The sequence below is a fragment of the Tenrec ecaudatus genome, chromosome 6, assembly GCF_050624435.1.
Source record: "Tenrec ecaudatus isolate mTenEca1 chromosome 6, mTenEca1.hap1, whole genome shotgun sequence".
NCBI classification, from domain to species: Eukaryota; Metazoa; Chordata; class Mammalia; order Afrosoricida; family Tenrecidae; genus Tenrec; species Tenrec ecaudatus.
Genome location: NC_134535.1, coordinates 93,621,289 through 93,631,384, shown reverse-complemented (window position 1 = coordinate 93,631,384; position 10,096 = coordinate 93,621,289). Strand labels below are relative to the sequence as shown.

The window sequence follows — 10,096 nt, the reverse complement described above, 5'->3', positions numbered from 1 at the left end:
TTTGTTATGCGAAAATAAAGCAAATACCCTATTCTGCAACAGAAGTCCCAGACTGCATACTCTACTGCTAAACTGCTCTAGGTGGTCAACTCTGACCAGCACCTTCGTAGGAGGCGGTATAGTGTGGTCAGCGGCTGTCTGACCAGACCTCAGAGTTACACTGACTCTCTTTCACCCCTTCTAGCCCGTTTCCTGTTCCATCACCGTCTCTTTCTGTGAGCATGTGCAGTAGACTAATGTCTTTGTGCCTCCACATTCTCATCTGCAGAATTGGGCATCAGCCATCATCTTAGGAATGCCCCAAGGATTCCATAAATTGATATATGAGAAATTCAAATGTGTACTTGGAAGGCCACGATCACTACATACATGCTGTTTGGATTCTTGGTGGGGCAAGTTTCATCTCAAAAGTTTCCTTGAAGGAAAGAGGAAAAAACACATTCAAGGAGAGGAAGGTAAAGCAGCATTCACAAGAGGACAGCAGTCTGGGATCCAGGACAGAGTCACAACTAAAGGCACCATGGGGGAAACTGATTTGACAGATTTCCACAATGACAATAGATGCTGATTAGTCTTAGGTAGTCAGTAAAGACTCTTTTATCTCAATTGTGGGAAGGGTGAGCTTGTAAAGAAAGAAGCAATGAGCAGTACCAGTTAAGGACCCGCTAGAAAGATGTGAGGAATGGGGATGTACACGCTGGAGGTGTCCACAGAGGTAAATGGAAGAGCTTGTTAAGAGGCTGTCGTCCTGCTCGCCCGGCCTCCCTGCGTTCGTTCCTCTCCTTTGGTTCCTAAGACCTCCTGTCATTTCTGAACCCTGTCCAATATCCCACAGAAAACTTTCCTTATCTATTTAAATGAATTCAAAATGATCTGAGTTATTTACAACCATGAGCTTTACCCTTGATTATACTTAACACATCAAAAGAAGTTGCTTCGTGTCTTCCTCATACACAGAAAAACAAAATGAGAGTAATAGAATATTTCCCAATGGTCCATTTAATTTCTGCTCAAACTCGCGTGCTTACAGAGAGGCCCACCAAAATAATGATTCCACCAATTGTATTGCAGGGTCCTGAACATTACCCTAAGCTAAAGAATTTTCACCGTTCCCTGCCCTTAGCCGGGCTAATATAAAGATCTCTGATCAGAACGTTATTAACCAAGAGAAGTGTTGTACAATTCAGCAAATCAGACACCTTTCAGTTTAGACACCTGTACAGGCACCTGTACAGACACCTGTCAGTTTAGACTCCTGCTGACTAGTCCCACCCCACCCCACCCCATCTAAGGGGTACTCTGTGAGTCTTGCCCAGGGTGGCCCTCCAGCCACCACTATGCCACGTGGCCATCCTACCACAGCGGGAGTGGTTGCCACACATTTCCTGGTCTGTGACAAAGATGGGTTGTTGTGGATGAAAATATACAAACAAAATAAAAAATTTTATAAAGCTGCATTTTTTATTTCGCAAACTGGCCTTTGTTAAAGTGATGATGCCCTGCCTACATGGGACTCTTAAAAATTCCAGCCCTTTATGAAATAGGGATGAGAGAAAATGGTCATTTGAACAGAATTTTGATACCTTTCCTTGGCAAAGTAAGAAGTTGGAAGCGACGGAAGGGTTTCTGTTTGCTCCTGAAACCTAGAAGACTAGGAGCCACGCTGCCCTGTGGGGTGCCCACTCTGTGGGGTGCCCACTCTGTGGGGTGCCCACTCTGTGGGGTGCCCACTCTGCTCTCCAGCAGCTGATCCCCTGGCACTGCTCCCACGCCACCGATTGCTCCAGTGACCGCACATTCAAAGAGTGGATCCTTTATTAAATTAAGCAACCTTTGCCAATTAAGGCAGAGACACCAAGTATGCATCCCAGCCACAGAAGGTCAGAGACTCAGAAAGAAAGGAGAGAGGAAGATCATGGACCAGACACGGATTCTTGCTCTGCTTCACTGAAACAACCTGGCAGCACGGCCGGTCTCTTCCGGTGGGCACTCTCTCATTGGGACTTCCGTTTTTCCCTTTTTGTCCTTCATCTGTAGCTACGCCGCGGACAAGAAGGATTCCATTCAAATCCCCCCCCCCCCAGGTACACGTCAGCACGCAGGAATCTACACGTTTGTCATAGGACTAGGTTCATGTCATCAGGATGTTTTCTTTCTGTTAGACACTACTCATAAACTACTGCTTTCCCATTTCCCCATAAATACCTACTGTGAATGTTTTTCACATTTCATTAGGATACGATGCATATTTTAAGGAGCTCTGGTGGCTCTGTTGAGTAAGCGTTGGACTATTAAGAGAAAGGTCAGCAGTTCAAACCCACCAGATGCTCTGAGGGAGAAAGATGAGGCTCTCTGTTCTCATAAGAAGTTACGGTTTCAGAAATCTTATGGGTGTGAATTTGATTTTAAATATTTTAAAATTAAAATCGAGTCCTCCTAAACACAAGTACTTGTATAGAAACTTTCCTTTTCCTGACTCTTTTATTTATTCACTTAATTTGACTTAAACACCTATTATGTGCCAAACACTGCAGTGAAAGAAACACAGAAGACACAAAATCCTTTCTTACCAGGGCTTTATGGGTACTGTAAGGCTACCTTCATCCCCCTCATCCTGACCCTCTGAGAGTCACACTCAAGTATGACTAGTTTTCGTCCTAAAATTAATCATAAAAGCATGTGTGAATCTGTAGCATTTATCACTTTTTCCCAAAAAACCCAGAATATTTTCAATATGCACACTAACTATGATGGTCAGGATTAACACGCTCTAGAGAAACTAGTAGAAAGGGTAAATGGCATTTACTTAGTGTTGGGTCAAGGATACCAGCTGTTTTTCAAGTTCAAGTAGGAACCATGGAAACTTCGGTGAAGATAAATGGTAGGAGTCAGAAAATAACTTAGGGAGAATCGGGAAAGTAAAAACATCATTGAATCAGTATCTGTGGTTCTCATCAGGAGAGTTGAAAAGGAAGGTGGGATCAGTGGTGAGGGAGAGGGACAAAAAACTACACGGGCTATGTGCTGCTCTGTGAACTCCCTAAGGTGCCCCAGAGGGTGGGACTCAGACAACTTGCAAAGGAGAACAAGTTCAGAGAAATCCCCTCCCAAACCGAGAGGCTTCCCATGGCTGAGGTTGTATAATTAAGGCTCAATACAGCCCCAGTATCCAGGCAGCCAAAGGGATTGCAACTGAATGGGTCAGATTACACAGTAAGCAAGGTGAGTCTGGGCTTACTGTTGCTTGCTTTACTTTCTACCCACTACAGTAGGGGACAGTTTCACATACCTCCACCACCTCAAAGATCCTGCTTGCACGTATGGCTGGTAGGTTTCTCTTTTCCTACCCCTCACCACTTTCCTACAAAATCAAAGCCCCTTTTAAAATTTACCACCACTAACGGGGATGGAGTACCCAGTAATCAAGGGAAGCACAGGCTTACTTGTGCTTATTTACTAATCTGATGACAGCTTATTGGGTTACCTGCCCCTGCCTATTGGTTAAGAGGCTTAGCAGCATAGCCTATGCTTTCAGTGGTTAAAGGACCAGCAGAAGTGCCTGGAAACTAAAATCAACTTATTTTACACATTAAACAATCTCAATAGTTTTATGGTTACAAATAAAGATATTGTTTTTGATATGGCATCATCCATGACTCTCTCCAAGGACTCTTGCCTTTCTACCCAAATGAAGTGCATGCGTGAACCCCCATTTATTACAATGTCATCTCTTTTATGAAACACTTCAGGATTCCTTTAATCACAAGGGCCTTCTCAGAACTAACGCTTTAGTCATGAGCATGCTAACTAGAGCCCGCCAGGGGCCTGAGTAAGAAATTTAATTTTGTTCCTAAGTTGCTGTATTCATTATCCACCTTCCCCACATAATTTTAATTCCTTCCCAAGTTAGAAAACATTCTGTAATGGGTTAGTTACTATGTAGACACACTTGACAGTTACAATGAATAAAAACAAGCAATTTCAAAGACTGGCTGTACTGCAAAGTGCTCTGCATGATTTAAACCATAATGAAATGAACAACAAAGTCAACACGCATTCTGTGTGATGGAGGATGAGGTGTGAGATGACATTTTGCATACCAAACCTACTGCCATTAAATCAATTCTGACTCATAGTGACTCTGTATCAGGTTACCAAGATTGTAAATCTTTACAGAAGCTGACAGCCTCGTCCTTCTCCCACAGGGCAGCTGGTAGGTCTGAACCTCTAACCTTACAGCTGGCACTGCAACGCTTATCTGAAAGCATCACCAGGGCGCTTTGTCAATATGCATTGACAAGCTCACTGCCATTGAGTCCCTGTTAACTCACCGCAGCCCTACATAGGATTTCTAAAGCTAAGTCTTTACAGGAGCGGAGAGCCACACCCTTGGAGCAGCTGGTGGGTTTGAACCCCAGACCTTGTAGTTAGCAATACAACCAATATTGCCACCAGAGCTACCATATGAAACAAACAAAGCATTCAGTACATTGGTCTCCCAGTTAAGCTGTATAGCTTTACATTTTATAAATCCAAGAGTTTTATAAGTTTTGAAGACTCAAGCTGTATGTTGTGCCCCTCCAAAATATGAGGGGTTACCCCTCCAAAAATTGGAATATTTTTCAACCCTATGTATTTAGTTGGGTTTTTTTGTTTTTGTTTGTTTGTTTGTTTGTTTTTCACAAAACCACGCCTTCAAAGTACTCTCCCTTACACTTACTACAATGTCAATCTGGGGTTCCATTCTGGAAAACATTTTTCAAACTCATCTACTTGGATGGCTGACAGCGCCTCTCTTTTTTCTTCACATCTTCTATGTAATCAAATTGCTGTCCTTTCGTGTCCCTCTTCAATTACGGAAACAAAAAGAAGTAGCACGGAGGGAGGCCAGGTGAGTTAGGTGCATGGGCAAGAGAGGCGTGCTGTGTTTTGCCAAAAATTGGTGCACTGAGATGGCTGCATGAGTAGGTGCATTGTCGTAGTGGCAAAAAACAGTTCCCCATCTGCCACAAATCACAACTTTTTTGTTGTACATGTTACACAACCTTTTCAGATCCTTTAAGTAGAAAGCTTGATTAACAGTCTGACCTGGTGGAATGAACTCCAAATGCACTACAAGTCAGCATTTTCACCTATTTATCAAGTTGACAGACATCCAGAAAGAGGTTTACCATCGATCAACACTTCTTTTTTGAACCAAGAAAACCATTCAAACACTGAGTTTCTCCTGGAGCACTGTCCTTGTGAGCTGTGTTCCACATCACAAGTTTCTGCAGCATTTTTCCAGAGCAGGAAACAGAATTATGTAGCCACATGCTGTTCTCGTAAATCGGCCATCACAAAAAATGAGATTCAAGCAAAACTGCCCTTATGAAATCATTCACTGTGACCAGAGAGAACCTTCCCAAGTGAAGCCACTGGGTGCACTGTCAGAGTGAGTTGCTTGATGCTTGCCTGGTGAGAAAATTATGCACTATGAAAGCTCTGTCCAGCTTTTTTCCTAACAAATTCTAACAACTATACCTATGGAAGGGAGCCCTGGTGGCAAAACAGTTAAGCCAGCAGGTTGCTGCTACCTGAAAGGTTGGCCATTCAAATCCAACCTGTGGCTTTGCTCGAAAAAGAGCAAGCGATCTCCTTCTGTGGAGTTTCCAGCCCAGGAGACCCTACACGATAAATTCTACTGTTTTGCAAGTAATTGCTATGAGTCAAAAATCATTTCCATTTAATTATAGCGCCAATCTAAGAACAATTCGTTCTTGTGACATGGCCCTGCTTGAAGATCACCCTCATGAAGAGATCACTGGAGATATGGGTGTTAGAGCAAACTGGTGAAGCAAGCAGATGCTGTCCAGCTATCGGAAAGAATCGCATCTGGGATCTTAAACACTTGTCTTGTTTCAAACAAGTAGTCATTTAAATGAGTGGCCAATGAAGTCCACACCGAAGAAACACACCAGCCTGTGTGCTCCAGGGATTATAAATAATAAAATCCATATCCAAATGAAATAAAGGTATCAGAACTGAAATTGTGTACATCCGGTATGCAGAAGACTATGGATGACTGTGAAAACCCAAAATCCTTTTGCAGGTCCCCACAACAATTAAGCATGCAGAGAACCTCCTCTGAACATCGTTCAGGAATATGACTAGCCTCGCTATTGGAGAGCATTGTAAAGGCAATTATGGCAGATGTAGTTAGGTTAAAATGGAATACTTTATTATTTGTTCTCACTTTTGACCCATTTTAAAGTTGTTCTTAATATTTTCTGCTTTCTCTATGATTGAGGGTTGACTGTTTTGACTCGCCATTGTTGTTGGAATTCTTTGTTTGTTTGCCTTCTGTTCTTGTTTTGTATGATTTTCTGTATATGAAATCCAGGATATGTAACCCTATAGAGATAGCAACCAGATTAATAATTTCCCCGAGTCATGGACATGGAGGATGGGGAAAGTGGAGAGCTCACAACAGTGACCACCAGGGCTCCTAAGAGAAACTAAACCATGATTTTTACCAAGTGGATGGAGAAATTCTTCCCTAGAGGCAGCACCCAGAATTCAGATTTCCAGTCTCCAAAACTGTGATAAAATAATTTTTTATTCATGAAAGTCATCTACATGTGGTATTTCTGTTATGACAGGGCTAAGAATCTAAACCTACAGTCAAGGCAAATACTATCATCCTCATTCTGAGTGAGACATGCAGAGGTTTATGAGACCAAGATCTCAAAATTCCTAACATTTCTAACCCAAAGTTCATTGTCCTTTCCCCTGACTTTATGTATGAGTCATATTTTTGAAAACATATCAGGGTTTGAACATCTGAATGATTGCTATATCTCCTTCGAATGCTCATACACAAGGACTTAGCTAGAGACAGCTATGTGTGCTAAAAAAATTAAGGAGTTAGATGTATATAAGCCAACGGTCCTTTCAAATCTATAAGATAGCCTTTGAATTTTTTTCAGCAGCCACAAATCTTTGTCTATAGGAGAGGATAGGCATGTGTATGTCTGAGCAGCCTGAAACTAGACATGTTATTATCTGCCAACTCATGGCTCCACCTCCCTCAACAGAAGGAAACATTGCCTGGTCCTGTGCTATCTTCAAGGAAGCCCTTGTGGCATAGTGGCCACTGCTAACCACAAGGTCAGCAATTCAAACCCACCAGACACTTCACGGAAGAAAGACTTGGCTTTCTACTCCATAAAGATGTACAGTCTCAGAAACCCACACAGGCAGTTCGACTCTATCCTGCAGGGTTGCTGTTAGTCAGAATTGACTAGATGAGAGTGAGTTTGTGGTATCTTCACTATCATTGGGATATTCAAATCCATTGTTGTGTGTTTTTCAACCTAGAGGCTTTAGGTACCGGCACTATAGCAGATAATACATTCTGTTGTGATCCATAAGGTGTTTATTGACAGAACTAAAATTGTCAAGCCTTGGGGTTAGCCTCCAAGTTCATCAATCATTTGCACCACCCAATAACTCCTTTATGTGGGCATATCAGTGAGATGTAGCTGAATAAGAAGCTATCCCAACATGTACTGTAGGTTAAAAAATGAATTTAGCTCATAATTATCTAAATCAAGATTTTAGACAGAACTTTACTGAGCCATTTAGTATTCCCTGATTTCAGTGGCCACCATCAGCACATATTATTGTCATTTGAACACTTAGATCTACTTACAGATTTTCCTTTTTTTTTAAATTTACTACTTTTGACTGTTGTATGAAGAAGGCAGTTAAATTTTGTCAACTGCCTTTTCAGGATAAATGTAGGAGATCCTATGATGTTTTTCCCCAATGATTGAACCACCTTTCTGCGTTCCAAGAATAATCTCCGCTTGATAGTGTTATAATATTCTTTAAAGGGCTACACAACTCTCCTTGCTGATTTTTAAAGTAGGAATTTAGCCTCAGTGGTTGTGAATGAATTTAGTGCAATTAGCTTTTCAGTGCACTGTTTGTCAGAATTTGTTATAGTGTTCTCTTTGCTTTTCTAGGAGTCAGAACAGTTTAAATAGCTTTGAAATTAACATCATTCCACATTGCAACATTTGACATCTTTCTTAATATTTTTCATGAATCTGTCTGTTTAGGTTTTCAAACTTTTCTGAAGTTATGATAGGTAAATTACATTTTCCTAAAAATGTGTCCTTTTATCAAAATTTTGAATTTATTTGCAGAGTTGAGAAGAGTAGTCTTTTGCCCTTGAATAACCTTGCTCCCTTTGTCATTTCTCATTTGTAATATTTTCACTTTCTTCTTTTGGTTCAGTTACCTTTCCATTTAGCTGTTTTATTTTTTTATATACCAAAGAATAAACTTTGGAGGTGAGCGCTGGCACTTCCTAGCAAGCAGCAGAGCCCAGGGCTGCAGCACTATGGCGGACCAGCTGTATCTGGAAAACGTAGACGAATTCGACATGGATCAAAACAAGACCATGACCAGCAAATGGCTGAACTATACGCAAGGAGTTCATGTTAATCAGGCCAAACATGCCACAAGGTTGCAGTGGTGAGAGAAGACAAGTTGGAAGCAGTCAAGTCCAAGCTAGCCGTGACTGCCAGTAGCCGCGGGTCCAGCATCCAGAAAGCCGTGCTAAAGGGCAGGGGGCCTCTGGGCCATACCAACTATGACATCCTGAAAAGCAGCTTGCAGAACAGCAGCGAGGTTAGTGCCGTGCAGTGTGCAGCTGCAGCCCGTCCTGAGAGCCCGCGGAGCTCTTGTGAAAAACACTAGCCTGCAAATCTTCACGTGTCGAGTGAGACACAAGCCAATAATGGGTTGACCACCAATGGTCATGGACCACCTGCTTCCAAACAGGTCTCCCGGCAGCCCGAAGGGATTATGGGAATGTTCATTGCCAGAGCTACTGCTAAAACTCAAGAAACTAACAAGGAAAGCAAAGCAGAGGTTAAAGAGGTAACAAACGCATCTTCAGCGGGCAGCAAGGCACCAGGGAAATGGGAATATAATGAGCAATTTTTTTTTTCAAAAGCTGCTCTGCATAAACTTTAAGTTAATTTGGAGTCAGAACAAGCTGTAAAAGAAGAAAATTCAGTGGCCGTCACCGAACCGAGGCTGGCAGCCCCTGCAGGCCTGAAGAAATCCAGAAGAAGAAAAAAAACAGAGCCTGTTAAGATGCAGAAGGAGAAAGAAAGGTGGAAGCGGGTGGGGTTATGTGAATGAGATAAGAGAAACTGAAAATATGAAGCCAAAGAGGAGGCGGATCAAGCTTCCCGAGTCCATAGCAGTGAGGATGAAGTCATACCAGACTCTCCTGGGATGTTGGAAGCTGAGCCACCACCCCCTTCTCCTCCTGCTGAACCAGTACCGAAGACTGAGTCAGAGCCGCCTGCCACCCAGGGCTCGAGTGGAAAAGAGAAAAAAGCGTAAGCGTGTGCTAAAATCTAAGACTCACGCGGATGAGGACAATGCATGGTGACTGAGAAAGTCTAGGAGCGCGAATCCTGCACGGGGAGTGAAGAGCAGGCGAAGACGAAGACCGCCTCTGAGCACAGACCTCCTAGCACGACTGTGACAAGAGAACCCAAGGAGGAACGCAGGGGCCCAAGAAGGGGCCTGCTGCTCTGGGCAAAGCCAACAGACAGGTGTCCATCACTGGCTTCTTCCAGAGGCAGTAGATGCCGTCGCCCCTAGGTCCAAGGGAAGACCAAGACACAGAGAGACTCTTTCACTTACTGCAAGTTGATCTAGCTCCTGTCCTACCTCTATCAAAAGACTCTTCCACCCCCTGGGCCAGCATATCCTGTTCCTTTGTTTATTAACCAAAAGGAAATCACCTGGAATCAAGAGACAAACAACTAGTTAAAAGCTGGTACCTTCTCATAACACTTAAAAGCACTATGTGGTCTGTCCAGAAGAAATCATTCCAAAAAAAATAAATTGCAACACGTTTCAGAATTTAAAATCGGTTTAGACGCTGTTAATCATGGATTAAAATGTACTTGCTTATGATGGGACTATTAATATAATGTGGACTATAAATAAAATTGAGTATTTTGTATGACACAGGTATGTATATGCGATGAGCACATGGAGTACATAAAAGGGAATGATGGGGATG

At 42.6% G+C, this 10,096-nt stretch overlaps 1 pseudogene; it reads left to right on the top strand.

Annotated features, from left to right (window-relative positions):
* The first annotated feature begins 8,389 nt into the window (after window positions 1-8,389).
* LOC142451102 (DNA polymerase delta subunit 3 pseudogene) lies at window positions 8,390-9,653 on the top strand (annotated as a pseudogene).
* The last annotated feature ends 443 nt before the right edge of the window (window positions 9,654-10,096 follow it).